Raw genomic sequence first — 17,507 nt, forward strand, 5'->3', positions numbered from 1 at the left:
ACTCTGAGGTCTGTTCCTTTAACTCTTTGATTAATTTAAAAACTCAGTGCCCCGAAGTTTGGGTGCCTCCAAGGTAAAATCAGAATGCTGTTCTGTACACGGGGGCAGGAGGAGGTCACCATTTTGTTTTTTTACAGATGAAATTGGATGGGCTTCTCTTCAGTTTAATTAAACTGAGGATATTATAACAATAAGCTGTTTACTTTGATGGACATGAGCAATTTAAGTGGTATCACTGTGCACATGTGGCTTTCTCACTATTAAAAGTTCTAAGGGTCTGGAAACAAATGCTTGCATTAACACCACCACTAGAAATACAAAGGCAGTTCTAGTCCCACCATACAGCCAACATACCTTTCCCCTGAGTGTAAAATAAGATGCTGACATTTCCTGTGTAGCTTTGAAAGCATAGGTTTGGAAATAGTATTGTTTATGTTGTCAACAATATGGTGGCCATTGTCATACTGTTTTTGACAATCAGCCGGTAGGCAGAATGACAATGGGCTCAGGGCAGTCTATGCTAGGTCGGGGGGTGGGAGGGTTACTGCAGCCCCTTGACTTCAGAGGAGTGCATGCTGGGCCCAGTAGTGTCTATAAATGAACTCGTAGGTTTCTTGTAAGGGAACAGCTTAACTCATTTAAATCCCCAGAATTTTACGGACAAAAGGCATACTTAGGGGGGATCATTATGGACAATGTGGAAACACCTAAATATCGGGTGGTCCAGGATATTTGCAGATATGTGGTTACCCTAGGGCCAAAGCCCTCCTCCTAGGTAGTACTTCTCACAGAATGTCTGGCAACAGCTGCGTTGTCAAGCCAGACCATAAACAACTGAGGGCGGACTGAATCTTTTTGTCTATTTTGTGCACTGAAGAGGTAATCATTGGGAATGCTGTGCATTTCATGCTGGTAAAACAGGGATAGCTGTGCATTGTGGGGGTGCATGAAGTCATAGTGTTACTGCAGTGAAATTTTGAACTTTCAGCAAGCATTCCCCTTTTACTTTGCAAGTGTATTATTTGGGTGTTTTTTCTTCTTTTCGAAACAGTGACACTGTTGGGGTTGAACTGGCTTGTAGTGCAATTAGGCAGTGCTTGAAGGGCTGGTCTGACATGTTAGTGCAGGCTGTTTTTTTGTCTGTTTGTAGGCCTGGTTTGTGGTCTTGACGGCCTGATTTTATGGCCAAGGTCCCTAATATTAAAACAAACATTCCTGCAGCAAGCAAAAATGCATGCTGTCTCCCATACCCTGCAAAACATCTATACACTGTTTCTTTCCAAGTTGACAACTGCCCCAATTTACAAATGCAGGCCACTGTATTAGCCATCTGATTCGCTAATGGGGCCCCATTTTGTTTGCTGCCAGGATCTATTTTATGTCCCACTCCTATCCTGCGCTTTATCCTGGAGGCATTTTAATGCCAGTTCAGCATATGGATGTACTCACAATTCTAAACCTTTATTCAGTGGAGGTGAAAGTGTAACCTAGGGTGGGCATTCGCCTCCTGTCCCTGGCACTCCCCTTTCTCTAACACCAATCTAACTAAATACTACACTGTTGGAATACTTGGTGTTTTGAGCATCCATCCTCCTTGTTTCCATCTCATAACATATGGACTTTTACATCATATGGAGATTTGTACTGCCAGTAGATTTCTGTATGAATGCCGCACTGTATGAGGGCTTTGTCAATGGTTGACAGAATTTTTGAATTGTTGTGTAACCTTGCTCCCCTTCCTCCTTACCACCCCGTCTCCACCCTACCCCGTCTACGCTGCCTGTAGTACATGGTATCTTGGTTTTATTTTTTGCCTACTGTTGTATACTTTAAGTCAATAAAATAAAATAGAAAAATATCTATTTATCTTTTATACAATTTTAGGGCGTGAAAAATATATCACTTACTCTAACTGTACCATATCAGACAACAACAATGAATATCTAACTTTATTATGCCAAAACAAATAGGACATGAAGCTAGTTTTGCAAACCGTATCTCCTTGAGTGTCCCACATATCAAACTGATTTTTTTCCTGGTGTCACTTCCTGCCTATGGTTTCTGCCTCAAATGCTTAAATGTTTCTATCATGAATACTTACTAATGACATTGTTGGCAGTTTCCATATTTAGGATGCAGGTACCTTCAGGTAGCTAAAGGGCCACCAGAAGTAATTGTAGATCTGAGGGGTCAAAGAAGTGTAGCTTACTTTACACAGCATGTCAATCTTCAGAGTCAGATTGAAATTCTGTGCTGAGATTGTTTACTGATATTTGTCTTCAAAATGTCTCTGATGATCATTTTGGATTAAAGTGCCGCTAACCAGAACCCCACATTGCTAATTTCACAAAGTGTTCTATGGCACCTGTTATGGTTAGAAGGCTGTGCATAAGTCTTGACTACGAAGCATATTATAACTGTTAGTAATGGGGTTTCTGGTTGGCTAGGGTATGCACCTCAGCCAGGCAGAACTTATCCACTCTAGTCAGGGCAAGGGAGTTACACGTCCACGATAACCCCTGCTCACCCCCTTGGTAGCTTGGCACGAGCAGTCAGGCTTAACCCGGAGGCAATGTGTAAAGCGTTTGCACAACACACACACATGTGACACAATATCCCCACCACTAAGGAAACACAACACCAGATTATATGAAAATATACTGTATTGTACACAAGGCAATTATCAGACCAAACATCACATATCAGTACTATCCTGCTACCTTAGCAGTTGTCAGAACGTTACACATTAGTTACTCTCCAACCTAGCAGTAGTCACACGTAACACACAGGTTACTCAGTATTCTGCAACATAAGCAGTAGTCAGGAAAACACGTTATTACATCACAGCACTTATCATAAGAATATCACAAAATGCCCATAGTAGGAACATTAGAAAACATATGGCAAGTTAGAAAAACTTATTAGCAAGCATGTCCATAAAAGGAACATTTGCATACACATATGTAAAAACATCAAACGCAGATAGGTAATATATGAATCAAACAAAAGTCTGTAGAAAGAACTTTGGATTGCAACTATATTGGTTCTTTAAACAGTACCTGGTTGGATGAAGGCACCTCCAGTGCCTAGAAGGCGAACAATGGGGCCCCCGGCGCTCCTATGCGCAAAACGGGGGCCTCCCTTATACTCTGGGGTCAGAGGAGGGCGACATGCACCTCCTCTCTTTGATAGACAGGCTCCTCCGGGGACTGTGATTACTGGGGCCCCCCAGGGCCTCAACCGGCCCTCACGAGGGGGGCCAAAGCCAGCAAAAACAACTTAGGGCAGGAGGAGGGCACCATGCACCCCCTCCGGTTTAATGACAAGCCCCTCCCGGGAACCGCGATCTCTGGAGGCCCCCCCGGGCCTCCACTGGTCCTTCCACCAAGGGGGGGGGGGGCACAATAATGCCCGTTTTACCTAACAGCAGAAAAGGAGCGTCCTGCTCCTAACGCAGAGGCCAGGGGGAAGGGGGCACTCCCTGTGCCTTCCCCTGGTCCTGCCGTGAAGCCACAAGAAGATCAGACCCCTCCTGGGGCCCGAGCAGACACTCGCCTGCACCCGATGCGGTCCGCAAATGTTCTTCCAGCTTCCCGGGCCAATGCAGTGATCTTATTTAAAGGGGCACAATGCAGCAAGGAGCCTATGAGCTCCCAAGGCTCCATAAGCGCGCTGCACTCAGCGCTATGGCAGCCGCAACCACGGAGAAGCACCCCTCGTGAAGAAATGGATGCAGGTGTCAGGGGCCACAGCACCCTGCCCCTGGGGAGCAGAATCTTAAGACAAGGTCCTGAGGTGGAGTGCCCAGCTACAGGCCAGCACAAGGGAAAGGCAGCAAGTGGCAAGTCCTTCACAGTGACCAAGCAGGTCACAGGTCAGCACAGCAGCAGCTGTCCATGGCGGTTCTTGGTGAGTCCTTTCAGCCTTTGGTGTCCAGTTCCAAGATGATTCCAAGAGTCTCCGATTTGTGGGGAAAATCCCCCTGTACTTATAGTCAGTTCTTACAGTGTTTTACAATGGTAGGGAGAGGAGGTTCGAGCCAGTTACAACTGGTTCTGGGAGTGCCCCCTCTCTCCTTTCAGCACAGGCTCCAAACATCAGTGGGGGGTTAACGACCCTATTGTGTGAGGCCAGGGCACAGTCTTTACAAATGCAGGTGTGCCCCGCCTCTCCCTTCTCTCAGCCCAGGAAGACTATTCAGTATGCAGATGCACCTCTGTGACACCTCCACCCTCCCTGTGTACAGGCTGTCTGAAAAGTAGGCACAAAGCCCCAACTGTCACTCTGCCCAGACGTGGATTGGAGTCAAGTTGCAAAACTCCAGAGTCATAAGCACAGATAAATGCGCACTTTCTAGAAGTGGCATTTCTGTGATAGTAATAAAAAATACACCCACACCAGTAAGCAGTATTTATCACCACCATCACAACCATACCAAACACGCCTACGCTACCCCTCATAAATCAGACAATACCCCTTACACATAAGGCAGGGCATTTCTAATGCAATCCTATGAGAAGGCAGCACTCACAGCAGTGAGACACCAAGGTAGGCTGTTTGTCACTACCAGGACAGGCCATGCAATATGGCACATGTCCTGCCTTTCTACATACATGGCACACTCCCCATAGGGCTAGCTAGGGCGTACCTTAGGGGTGACTTACATGTAGTAAAAGGGGAGTTCTGGGCCTGGCAAGTAAGTTTAGATGCCAGGTCCCTGTGGCAGAAAACTGCGCACACAGGCCCTGCGCTAGCAGGCCTGAGACAGGTTTTGAAAGTCTACTTCAGTGGGTGGCGCAAGCAGCGCTGCAGGCCCACTAGTAGTATTTAATTTACAGGCCCTGGGTATAGAGATACCACTGTACAAGGGACTTATAGGTAAATTAAATATGCCAATTAAGTATAAGCCAATCATACCAACTTTAGATGGGAGAGCACCTGCGCTTTAGCACTGGTCAGCAGTGATAAAGTGCTCAGAGTCCTAGAGCCGACAGCGAGAGGTCAGAAAAACCAGGAGGAAGGAGGCAAAAAGACTGGGGATGACCCTGCGTAAGGCAAAAAGTCCAACAATAACATTGGCAGCTGCAGCCAGTCTCAAGGGAGGACAGGGGAAGTGGGGGACGATGGGGACAGGGGAAATAATTAAATAATAAATAAAAAAATGTACCTGTCCTGCTGCCGCAGCCGACTGTCTCACTCCTCTTCTCTCCTGATGGTGTCCCAGCAGTCCCTGGGATACTAGCACAGCCCCCCCCATGCAACCCTGGCCCTGCGCTCATTCTATACCCAGCAGCTCCAGGATTGGTCTGAGCCACTTGGTCTGCCGCTCAGACAGTGCACTGAAGTCTGTGCTGTTTCTCCACCCCGGCTGTTGAACACAGCTGGGTTGTCGAAACCTAAGGCCCATATTTATACTTTTTTAGCGCTGCATTTGCGCCGCTTTTTGACGCAAAAACGGCTCAAACTCACAAAATACAATTGTATTTTGCAAGTGTGCGCCGCTTTTGCATCAAAAAATGACACAAATGCAGCGCTAAAAAAGTATAAACATGGGCCTAAGTCTGCATGTCAGTTTGGCCTGCTGTCTAAGGCACTCACTTCACTCCTCCTCCTCCTCCTCCTCACCCCTCCCATGTCCCAGCCCCACCCCTCCCTGCACATGCTGGCTCAGCCAGCAGCTGAAAAATAAAATAATAATAAAATATTGTTTTATTTTTCAGTTGCTGGCTCTTAGACAGTGGGGCGACACTCCTTTGCCACTGCAGACGAGCCACCCCGCATTGTAGAGCTTCCAGCTGGGATAGATATCAAGGAATGTTATCTAAAAATCTTTGTCTTAAAGTACAGCACATATTCATTTCCTTTCCATCTAAAAATGCTGTTAAATGCCACAATTGCCTCTCCCACGTGTAGGCTGCATCTGATGTTAGCCACTTTGCCAACTGCATCTGATGTTAGCCACTTTGCCATTCTCAACCAATAATTTCTGGTTTATATTTTATTCAAGCGCACAGTATGCACAGCAATCTTTTACATAATGCAAACAAATATTTTCTTGAAATATCTATCTGAGACAGAGACTACAATCAGAATGTCCATGTTAGTGTGGCAAATAGATTTTACTTTAAAACAATTTGTTTTCAATGAAATACATTAAACCGGAAAAGCAAAGGAAGAGAACAACGGTACGTTTATTCTGCAATGCACCTTAAGGGATATTATGATTTCAGAGAATCTGGTACCCAATGTTTGAACATGAATATTGCACTTTCAAAGGAATTAATTGCTTTTCGTTATTTGAACCGCTGAGAGGTAAAATGGTCCTAGGCCAAACTTTTCATGTTGGATGGTACATCTTCGCAGCTTTAATGTAAAACAGTATTTCGTGTTAATCATATTAGCGCTAAATAATTGCAATTTCAAATGTCTCAACTCACCAGCGTCACACTTCTACTTGAAATCTACTATGTTCTCCTGCAAACGCTGGCAGACTCGTGTTTATTCTTTACTGGAATGTTTCAGCTTAAAGATTGTGCTGAATATAGAAGTATGTGTCTGTTTGCCCATAGACATGTCACTGAACTGTATTTATATATCGCCAGTAACGAAACCAAAACGAGCAATTGCATGAAAGTGTAATTTGTCAATGTTTGCTGCATTATTTTAACAAAGTGCTAGGTGACTCAAATAGTATGCTCTCTGCAGTTCTTCTGGCTTCATGCCAGTCTTGGTTGGCACAGAGTCATCACTTTTGCCTGGTCTGTTTAAACAGCCTAGCGTAACTGCAGCACAAATAAGTAGTTGTATTAACATTATTAACCAACTGTGGTGTACCACATTGGGAAGAATGCCAGTTGTGCCATTGTCCAAAATTATAATTTGGCAAATTACTGTGTTAGCATTAGCGTTATTAACTGTAACTGTGAATTAACCATTATAAAATAAAGTCCCTTGGCGAGCCTTAGCACGGGAGTGTTAAACCTGGCATCCTTGGTGTGGTTTCCCCTGACCTTTTGCCTTCTGACCTCCTGTTTTTCTGACCACATTTTTGCTGGTTATAGGCACTGGGCCTATACCACTGCTGACCAGTGCTAAAGTACAAGTGCTTTGTACTCCAAACATGGTAATATTGACTTATGCCCATTTGGCATACTTATTTTACTTATAAGACTCTAGTAAAGTGCACTGGAGGTCCCCAGGGCCTGTAAATTAAATGCAACAAGCAGGCCAGCAGTCCATCCAGCAAAGCGTTCCAGATGAGTCCTTTGGGAAGCCAGGCAGTCCCTCTAACAGAGTCCTGTTGTAGGTCAAGATATGTCTGAGCTGTTGGGGGTCAGACACCCAGTATATATACCCAAAGAGTGACTTTGAAGTGGTGGAAACTTCAAAGAGTGGCTTTGAAGTGCACAGGTTGCTCTTTCAACCTAGCCCAGTCTGCCAGGGGCCCTGTAGGGTGTTATCAGTCCTTTTTGTGAGGGTAGGCCTCTGGCCTTTGAAGTGTAAGTGAGAGCCCTTTCAACCTTCCTGCCCCAGAAGACCTAACAGTATACAGATGAATGCAGATGTATGTGAGTGTCCTGTGATATGGCTGTCTGGGTGGAATACACAAAAGGAATTGTCAACCAGCTCAGACTAGACGTGAATTGGAGACAGGCTGTAAGGCACAGATAGCAGTAAGTGCAGAGAAATGCCTACTTTCTAAAAGTGGCAATTCTAAAATAGTAATGTTAAATCCAACTTCACCAAGAAGCAGGATTTCTCACTACAGTCCCAACCATACCAAACATGACAATGCCACTCCTTTCAGATCAGCAATTACCACTTAAAAGTGTATAAGGGAATTTCCAATGCTGGCCTGGGAGAGACGCAGGTTTCAAAATATTGAAGAACGACCTCAAGTGTTTTTCATTAGCAGGACATGTAAAATTTATAAGTGCATTGCCTGCCTTTTTCTTACATAGCACCCTGCCCTATGGGCTACCTAGGGCCTACTGCAGGGGTGACATATGTAATAAAAGGGGAGCCTAAGGCTTGACAATTAGTTTTTAATGCCAGGTTGAATTGGCAGTGAAAGTCCACACACAGGCCTTTCAATGGCAAGCCTGAGAAATGGTTAAGGGGATACTTGTTTGGGTGGCACAATCAGTGCTGCAGGCCCACTAGTAGCATTTGATTTACAGGAACGGGACACATGTAGTGCACTTTACTAGGGACTTACATGTAAATTAAATATGCCAATTGGGTATGAGACAATATTACAATGTTTTAGGGAGAGAGTACATGGACTGGTAAGCAGAAGTAAAGTGTCCAAAGTCCTAAAACCCACAAAAACAAGGTCAGAAAAAGAGGAGAAGGAAGACAAAATGTTTGGAGTGACCCTTTAGAGTGGGACATTTTTTCACATGTAGAAAGTTGGAGTTTGGTGCCTCTGGATTCACAATTTAAAATCACAGCTTATAGTGAATTTGGATTTTAAATTGCAAGTCTACAAATGCCACTTATAGAAAGTTCATTCAAGGTCATCTTTGCTCCCACTACAATTTTCACTTGCACCACTGATGGTCTAGAGGTCACCAGGGCATGTGTGCGATATACAAAATATACTGATGATGATTATAAGCAGCTGCTTCATAGAAGAAATCACATTCCCCAACTCATCGTCTCTTGCTTATTGCAGAATATTGTTCCAGCACAGAAGATGGTGACAGGGATAAATGTGACAATATACTCTGGGAATCATACAACCAAAAAACTACACATCCCAAGCAGCTTGTCCAGGCTGCCCAATCAGCTACCGTACTTTGCTGACTATATAAAAGTAATGAGCCAATATACTCTGGGAGGCATACAACCAATAAACTACACATCCCAAGCAGCTTGTACATGCCAACCAATTAGTTACCATACTTTGTTGATTATACAGCAACTACATTTCCCAAGCAGCATACACGTACATGACGTAAGGGATGTTAATGCTGTGGAAAGCGAGAGAGAGAAAAAATGACGCAAACCAACTTTATCAGAGACTTCCCCACAAGAAGTAAGGAGGAAGCCCTGTGACCCCCAGCGACGCCAAAGCCTTTAAGTGAAGTGAAGCCATCAACAGCTACAATGCATCAATGCTGATACAAGGGAAACTGACTTGGGGCTGCAAGCAGTGCCGCACTGTGGAAATCGACAGGTAATCCCCAGATCCCACATCTTCAAGTAAGCAATATACAAGTTTTACTGCACAGTATTCTGAACTAAGATCTAACAGCTGGTGTCTGCCCCATTTTGTCCAGTTTTTGAAGATTCTCTTTTCTGAAAAATACAAAAAGGGAAGCTTGTGGTAAGCACAAGTAAACAGACGCCATATGACTTCCTTCACACATCCATGGTGATCTAATGTATCTTTTTCCATGACCAAACATTCAAAGCACGCCCTGGGTCGACATCTGCATGTTTCATAAAATCATCTAAGCAATAAAAGCCCCATTCTATGAAATGTGAAACAATATATTAATACTACACGGCAGACTATAGGGGGTTCACCCCTTCTGCAGTATGTTTGACCTGATGTTGAAACTGAAACACTATGGGGGTCATTCCGACCCTGGCGGTCCATGACAGCCAGGGCCGTGGACCGCGGAAGCACCGCCAACAGGCTGCCGGTGCTTTCTGGGCCATTCTGACCGCGGCTGAACCGGCGGTTTCCCGCCGGTTTTCCCCTGGCCCAGGGAATCCTCCATGGCTTCTGACCCCCTTCCCGCCATCCCGTTCCTGGCGGTTTTTACCGCCAGAAACAGGATGGCGGGAACGGGTGTCGTGGGGCCCCTGGGGGCCCCTGCACTGCCCATGCCACTGGCATGGGCAGTGCAGGGGCCCCCTAACAGGGCCCCAATATGATTTTCAGTGTCTGCTTTGCAGACACTGAAAATCGCGACGGGTGCCACTGCACCCGTCGCACCCCAGCAACTCCGCCGGCTCCATTCGGAGCCGGCTTCATCGTTGCTGGGTCTTTCCCGCTGGGCCGGCGGGCGGCCTTTTGGCGGTCACACGCTGGCCCAGCAGGAAAGCCAGAATGGCCGCTGCGGTCTTTTGACCGCGGTGCGGTCATTCGGCGGTGATCGCATGGTGGGCGGCGCCCGCCGCCCGCCGCGGTCAGAGTGACCGCCTATATAGCCTTTTCAATATTTGTCACTGAGGTGCTTTCAAGTTTTCAACTGTCTAGGGAAAGGGTTACCTCTAATATGTTTAAATGTCTTGTTGCTTGCTGTTACCCACTTTTCTTGACTGCTTGGTATATGTATTTTTATAGAAATAGTCCTGATGACATGATTATACCTAGCCCTGAGGATGACATCTGACAAAGACAACACTATTAAGTTCAAAACATGTTAGCAATTTATGGCCAGAGAGAGGGGGAGAGACCTTTTCCTTTTATCCAAACAAAAGCGACAGGAGCTCAGGTAAGCCAATAATGCATCCATCCAGGAATTGTGGTTCTCTTTTTGATGCATTCCTCTCCTCAGAGCATCCCAGTTGGGACTCCAACGAACTCTTTACTAACCCTAAAGTCAGAATAGAATGGTAGTGGTGTGATGTATTTTTCTGGACAATTTGCATCAGAAATACTTTTTAGTATATGCCAAATTGACCAACTAATTGTTGTAACCATTGTTTGCATTCAGACAATAGTGAACTGCAGATGTTTTGCTCTTATTCATGTTCTTTAGTTTCTAACAACACCTTTGTTTCTATTACATCTATGTATAAATTATTTAAATTTTACTTTTGAGCTTTCTCTGTGTACAACAGAAAGCAATATAAAAGAATAGTTGATAAGATAAAGAGTGCTCTTTTTTACACACAGGACTGATTGACTGTTTTCTGTAATTAGAAATAAGAAAATATCAATACCCAAGGTGGGCCCTTTGATTATATATGACGTATAGAATGTTTGCATGTTCTCACTTTAACCATTCTGTGTATCTACCTCTCTGAATACATGTCTGGGGTGGATGACAGCTGGGCTTCATGCAGTCCCTCTAGACAGTCACACACAAAAGGAGCTGGGGTGTTACGTTTGCATCCTGATGGCCCATTACTAGGCTGATGGGTCTTCCTGGGCTAGATGGGAGGGAGAAACTGATGCTTACACCTGAATAGGGATGTGATGCTCGACAACAAGGCTCTGTGCAGCTCAACAACGACTCACAACATCCATCTCAATGAAATTTGACATAGGATCTGACTGCAAGGCTCCACGACATCATAATGACCTGACTGCGCGGAAAATACTGATGCATCGCAATTGCTCCTCAACGCCGACGCCTGCTCCATCCAAGGTACTGTTTCAGTGGACCCTGAGTAGATCCTATAGCCGCGTGACCTCAAGTAACCTTTGGATCACTAGTGACTTCCAAACACTATTTTTAGTTTAATCTTTAAAAAATCATATCTCGACTTCTACATATTGGACTTTTGTTGTTTGGTTCTTGCTTTACTCCGATAAATATTCTCTATGTTTCTAAACTTGTGTAGAGTCTTTATGTTGTGTCTTTCACTGTGTTACTGTATTTAAGTGTTGCACAAGTGTGTATGTATGTAAGTATAGGTTTACTATACTTATGTCCAGTGCTTTAAATGGGCCGGTACTCTCCGGTACTGAGTACCGGCACTTTTTTATTTTGAGAGGGAGAGTACCGGCATATCTCAAGAAAAACGTAATACTTTTAATTGGAGAGTACCGGCACTTCTCAGAAGCAAGCAGGTACTCTGGTACAGAGTACCTGCACTTCTATTTTTCCATTTAAAGCACTGCTTATGTCCTTATTTACGTACATTGGCAATATCTTCAAGGTATGTGGATGTGGGGTTAAGAATACTAAATCAATATTTACCTATATGGATTTACCTCCTCAGTATTTTGGTCCTCAATATTTTGGCTATGATATTCCTATAAAGTGATATTCCCTACACCTATTAAAGCATGTCTTTTGGAACTGATGATGTTTCCCCCAAGAAAGACAGCATCACATGTGTATTTATATGTCTGGCATTATTAATGGCAACATGCATGACAGAAACAAACAGCAAATGCTGTAGAGGCCCATGTTTAAGACCGTAGGTAGCTGACAGCAATAAATAGCTATGGCAGAGAGCACAGTACTAATATGGGTTTAAAAGAAGGAGGCAGGTTACCTATTAACACTGAGATGTGGATTCTAATTATATTGGAAATAGCCAAAAGATGACAGACCACCAAGATAGCATTCTTGCTAGCTGAAAGTATTGAGGACCCTGCGTGGTGAGATATATAAGTATAACTGATATAAATCCCGTTATTATGGGAGAAGGAATAAATAGTGTGATCTGGAAGAAATAAAATGCATGTGTGACACTATTCTTGGTGCCACAAGATGTAATTTTATACATATACACTTTTCATTAATGACCTAGAAAAAAATATATATCTTGTTGGATTAAGAACCGCAAGCGACTCGGTCTTTAAATAGTAATTTATATGCGTCCCTAAACTCTTCAACGATGCCATTCTATTCTTATGAACATTATGTCATGTATTGAGAGATTTACACCCTATCTTTTGTAAGAGGATTTACTGCAGTGAAGTTGAAGTCACATGTTTAGGATTTTCCTGCTGCATTTCTATAATTGTTATTATTTCCATTCGACCGTCAAGGCATATTCATTCAAAACAATAAAGACGTTTCAAAAAACTGAAGACGGCGAATTTCAGATCCACCGCTCAAGAACCGTCACGCATTCACAATTTCTCTGCAGGCACGAACACTGCTGAAGATGAAAGACATTACATATGTTGTAAAACAACACATATTTAAGGAGCTGCCAGTTAAGTAACCTGAATGGATGAGAGGTATGGCCTGAGTGGAAGGAAGTACTTCTCGTCGTGGGTAGTATGCAGGTGAACAAGTAGCTGTACATCCCCGTCTTTTTACCACATTCCCTTTCTCCCTATCCATGCAATGACATGCGGCTTGAAAGTGTCTTTTGGGATAATTTAAACATTTTTGTATCAGGTTCTGTACAAAAAAATATTAATTCTATTGAAACATTTCTAAGACGTAAAGATAAGGTGCTTTCATCAGATTTCTACTTCAACTATAATAAACAAATATGTATTTAATATTTATTAAATATGTATTAAATAAGCGCCAAAGCAGCGAAGAAAGCATTTATTGTGTATCTTTTTTTGTACCCTAAGCAAAGTTTGGTGTAACAGAAGTGGCGTCAAGCTGCGATATGCATCATGTTTGGTACAACTTTTGTTCTCCCACAGTCCCAGAGGGTCATTCCACCATTTTCAGGGTGGCGAGGCCCCATAGAGATTAGGCAATGGTTCGGCCCCTGTGCTGTAATACAGATATAGCCACTGCGGTAAATAGGCTGGGTGAAGAACACTGATTGTGTGTTACTTGCCAGTCATCCATAGTTTGTGCACTCTGAGTGCACCACTTAGAAGGTAAGGGGTTCCCAGATCCCACAGGTATGCCAACTGCAGACAGGTTCAATCACACACTGTTCTTACCAGGGGGGATCCCTACCTCCTGCTCAGATGATTAGAGGCTCCTCTGCATTGCTTTCAGTGCTGTGCTGTAACCCGCGCATGAGCAAGTTAAAAACTCCAGAAGGGAGATACCATTTTGAATTTGATATGGAACACTGCCCTTTTATGCGTTTGCTTCACTTAGTAGAAGGTGGTACCAGCATACACACGGGCGGAGCTCTATCTTAAATAATACAGTATATGTTGTTCAAAATTTCAATGATAAAAATCAGTATGCGTGATGGTTCTTTCTCCATGCCTAAATAAGTGGAGCTTCAAAAGGTATTTTTCTTTTTACCACTCAGGAGTACTATATTGTCCCAGAAGACAAAGGGGCTGGTTTTTAATATGGCGGGTGGTGGCTACTCCATCGGGATGGAGTAGGACATTGCCCCTGCATTCCAGAGGCAAAACCATTGCCCATATCAGAAATGTAACATCACATGTATTGGCCCAGTCATTTATTGGTATCTTGAGACAAAGTACAGGGCAAGTTGAACCTGACATACAAGACCTAGAGCTCCCATAACGTGTACCTTGTGCTTTCAGAAAATGAGGCTTATTCAACTAATCAGTGCCATTTCACTCATGAAAAGAACAGCACAAGCAAACATTAATTGGCCACCACGTTCCTAGGTAAGCTTCAATCAAATTCTAATGGTGTTCAAATATATCTCCAGTGAAACACATCCTTGCTATGGGGGTCAGTGGCAAACAACAAAGAAGGAAGGAATTTATTTTCCCTAAAACGAAGTTGTGGGTCCAAAAGCTTGCCACCAAGGTCTCTACAAATAATGTGCTTAGTTATTGACTGCTTCAAACAGACACAGCAATAACATTCCTTCCAATATCCTCACAATAAAAACAGTTAAGCCTTTTTCTACGGCAGTGGTTCCCAACCTGAGGTCCCGGGACCCGTTGGGGTCAGCGAAGCCCCCTCAGGGGGTCCGCAACTGCTTAGAAAATTAAATAATATCAACAGATTAGGTCCCCAGCTTTCAGTAATGACTCTGTGGGGGGTGTCCCCAGATTCCAGTAATGATTCAGTGGGGGGTCCCGGGGTTCCAGTAATGATAAAGTGGGGGTCCACAAAAGTCAATTGGGTGAGCACCACTGTTTTATGGGTTTCTTTATTTAATTTAACTAGACATGTGATACTGAGCTAAAAGTACATTCTGTAAGCTGGGTTTGAACCTTACATTCTTTATTCATTTAATTTACTGCTTTGTTAGTGGTACATCCCTGCATCCTTTCTAGTATAGTAGGAATTGAGTTTGACACCTGCTAAAGGGTGAGAAGATGGCTACACAATTAATTCGCCTGAACCCTTCAATTACACATCTCAAGTTGCCCTCGTTCACCAATGCTACAATGCTTAAAGGTACCACTGAAGCCCATGCACTGTATCTGCCCAGGGTCTTTAAATTATATGCTACTAGTGGGCTTGCAGCACTGATGGTGCCACACACTAAGTAGCGCTTTAAACATAGCTCAGGCCCGCCATTGCAGAGCCTTTGTGTGCATTTTTATATTGCCATTTTGACGTGGAGGTGTACCCACTTGCCAGGTCCAAACCTTCCTTTTTATTACATGTACGTCACCCTTAAGGTAGGCCCTAGTTAACCCCCAAGGCAAGGTGCAATGTATTGAAAGAGTTGGACATGTACTTTTAAGTTTAGCATGTCCTGGTAGTAAAAAACGACCAAATAAATGTTTTACTACTGCATGGCCTATCCCTCCCATATGTTAATATTAGGATTACCATAAAACATCCGTTAAGTGTATTTTCCAATTTGGACAAGATAGAAATATAAAGTTTGGTGTCTCTGGACCTCAAAATTTAAAATCACAACTTTTGGTGAAGTCAGATTTCAAATTGTAAGTCTGAAAATACCACTCATAAAAGTTGGCAATTTCTTACTTTAACCATTCTGTGCCTTTGCCTGTCACTGAATACACATCTGGGTTGGGTGACAGCTGGCCTTTATGCACTACTTCTAGGCAGTCACACACAAAGGAGGTTGGGGTGTGACATTTGCAGCCTGATGGCCATCACCAGGCAGATGGGTCTTCCTGGGTTAGATGGGAGGGAGTATCTGACACTCACAGTTCAATAGGGATGTGCCTCTGCCCACATAAAGGGCTGTATAACCTCCTGTAGAGTGTCTGGGGCCAGGGAAGGAAGGGCAGAGACCTTGTGATATATGCAGTTACATTTGGGTATAAGTACTGGACCCCTGACACCACCAAAGCAGTTCACTTTTGGGTCGTGAGGAGATTCCGCCAAGAAGAGGAGCTGTGTTGTCAAGAGAGACTGTCACTTTGCCAATTGCTCTGCTGTGCTGACCTACTGATTGCTCTGCTACCAGGAGAGACTGCCAGTTTGCAACTTGCTCTGATGTGCTGGCCTGCTGCGTGCTGCCTCTTGTAGTAAGAAGGACTGAACCTACTCTACAACCTCTTGCAATCTGAAAGAACTTCAATGGCTTGCTTGCCCCCTGTTCTTAGAAGTATCAGGGCCTTCAAAGACTTCATTGACGTTTATCGCCCTGTTGCAGAAGCAATCATGTGGCAACTAACAACTCAGCTGCACGAGACAGTCCTGTGTTGTGAAAACCCATGTCCCACTGTACAAAACCAAAGGATTCTGTGTGATAAAACTCTGTGCTTGCCCAATGTCCAGTTGGGCTCAGCGCTCCATGTGCTACTTTAAAAAAGGACATCACTTCAAGAGCGAGAGCACCGGAGTCCTGATTGATAGCCTTCCAGGACCAAAGCGAAGTGAGGACAGCTTCCAGTCCCGCCTGCGAACCAGAGGAGAGACTGCTGCAGCGCCACACAGGAGCTGACCACTGTGACTTCCTGCAGCCCTCAGCTGAAGGAAGAGAACACAACCTCCAAACTCCAAGGTCACTGACTCAGGTAGTTCGACCATGGCCCCGCTGCCTCCTCAATAAATACTGTGCACATGAGACACGCAAAGTCTCTGGAGCCGCTCTACTCAGTCACATAGGTGGTTGTGTTTCCCTGTGGACCCGAGAGTCCAGTCATAAGTGCCCAATACGACTTTTGTTTTCTTAAGAAAGGAGCATATCACCTGAGTCCTTAGAGCTTTGTCCAGTACCCAGCAGAAACATACATTCCCCAAACAGAAGCACACAGGTACTTCCACTGTAGCACTGATTTGCATACCAGTAATACCTATATCCTAACGAGTATTAATTTCGTTCTGGTCTTATTTGAATCAGCTATTCTTTATTTTTCTAAACTGGTGTAAAGTCTTTTTGTGACATTTTCACTGTGTTATTGTAAGTGTGAGAGTGTGAATTTTCAAATATGTTTATTAATGATTTTCGTATTAATAATGAGTGATGAATTAATGTGTAAAACGAGAAAAAATGTACTTAACTGAGCAACACTAAATTCAGATGCTGTAGTTATTTTCCATGATTCGAAGCTTCAATAATACATGTTTCAAGATTGTGTAGACGTACCCACAGCTACCCCTAGTGGGTTGCGGTGACATGTCCTACAAGGTCATATATTAACCGAGCATTGCATAAGTTGAAATGTCCTATTGTATGAGAATGTTACTAATATCTGGTCTTTCCTCAAGGATGGAAGTAAAATGTTGCTGAGAGAGTTTCTTCCTGAGAACAAGATATGCAAGAGGCGGATGAGACAATGAAGTTACAGACAAGACGGAAAGAGAGTGTATGTACTGAAAGAAAATGTTAGAGTCAACGTAGGTTTTTCAAGTTTAGGTCCTTAAATTAGTTGTCGATTGGTTGAAATGAAAACACCCCATAGACTGACCAATCAGGAGTTGATTAGATTTTAGTACAATAATCTGTGCAGACTAATTAGGGAAGAAAGACTTTTGGACTTAAATGCTAGGACCGTGGGTTTGTTGTTCCTTGAGAACAGTTGAGTGTCG

General features: G+C 43.8%; 1 protein-coding gene across 4 annotated transcripts in view; it reads right to left on the minus strand.

Annotated features, from left to right (window-relative positions):
• The window catches only part of DMD (dystrophin), a 6,960,831-nt gene that overhangs the window by 3,960,264 nt on the left and 2,983,060 nt on the right, over nucleotides 1-17,507 (minus strand). The gene's annotated exons all lie outside the window — the stretch shown is intronic.

Source organism: Pleurodeles waltl, chromosome 8, assembly GCF_031143425.1.
Source record: "Pleurodeles waltl isolate 20211129_DDA chromosome 8, aPleWal1.hap1.20221129, whole genome shotgun sequence".
Lineage (NCBI taxonomy): Eukaryota > Metazoa > Chordata > Amphibia > Caudata > Salamandridae > Pleurodeles > Pleurodeles waltl.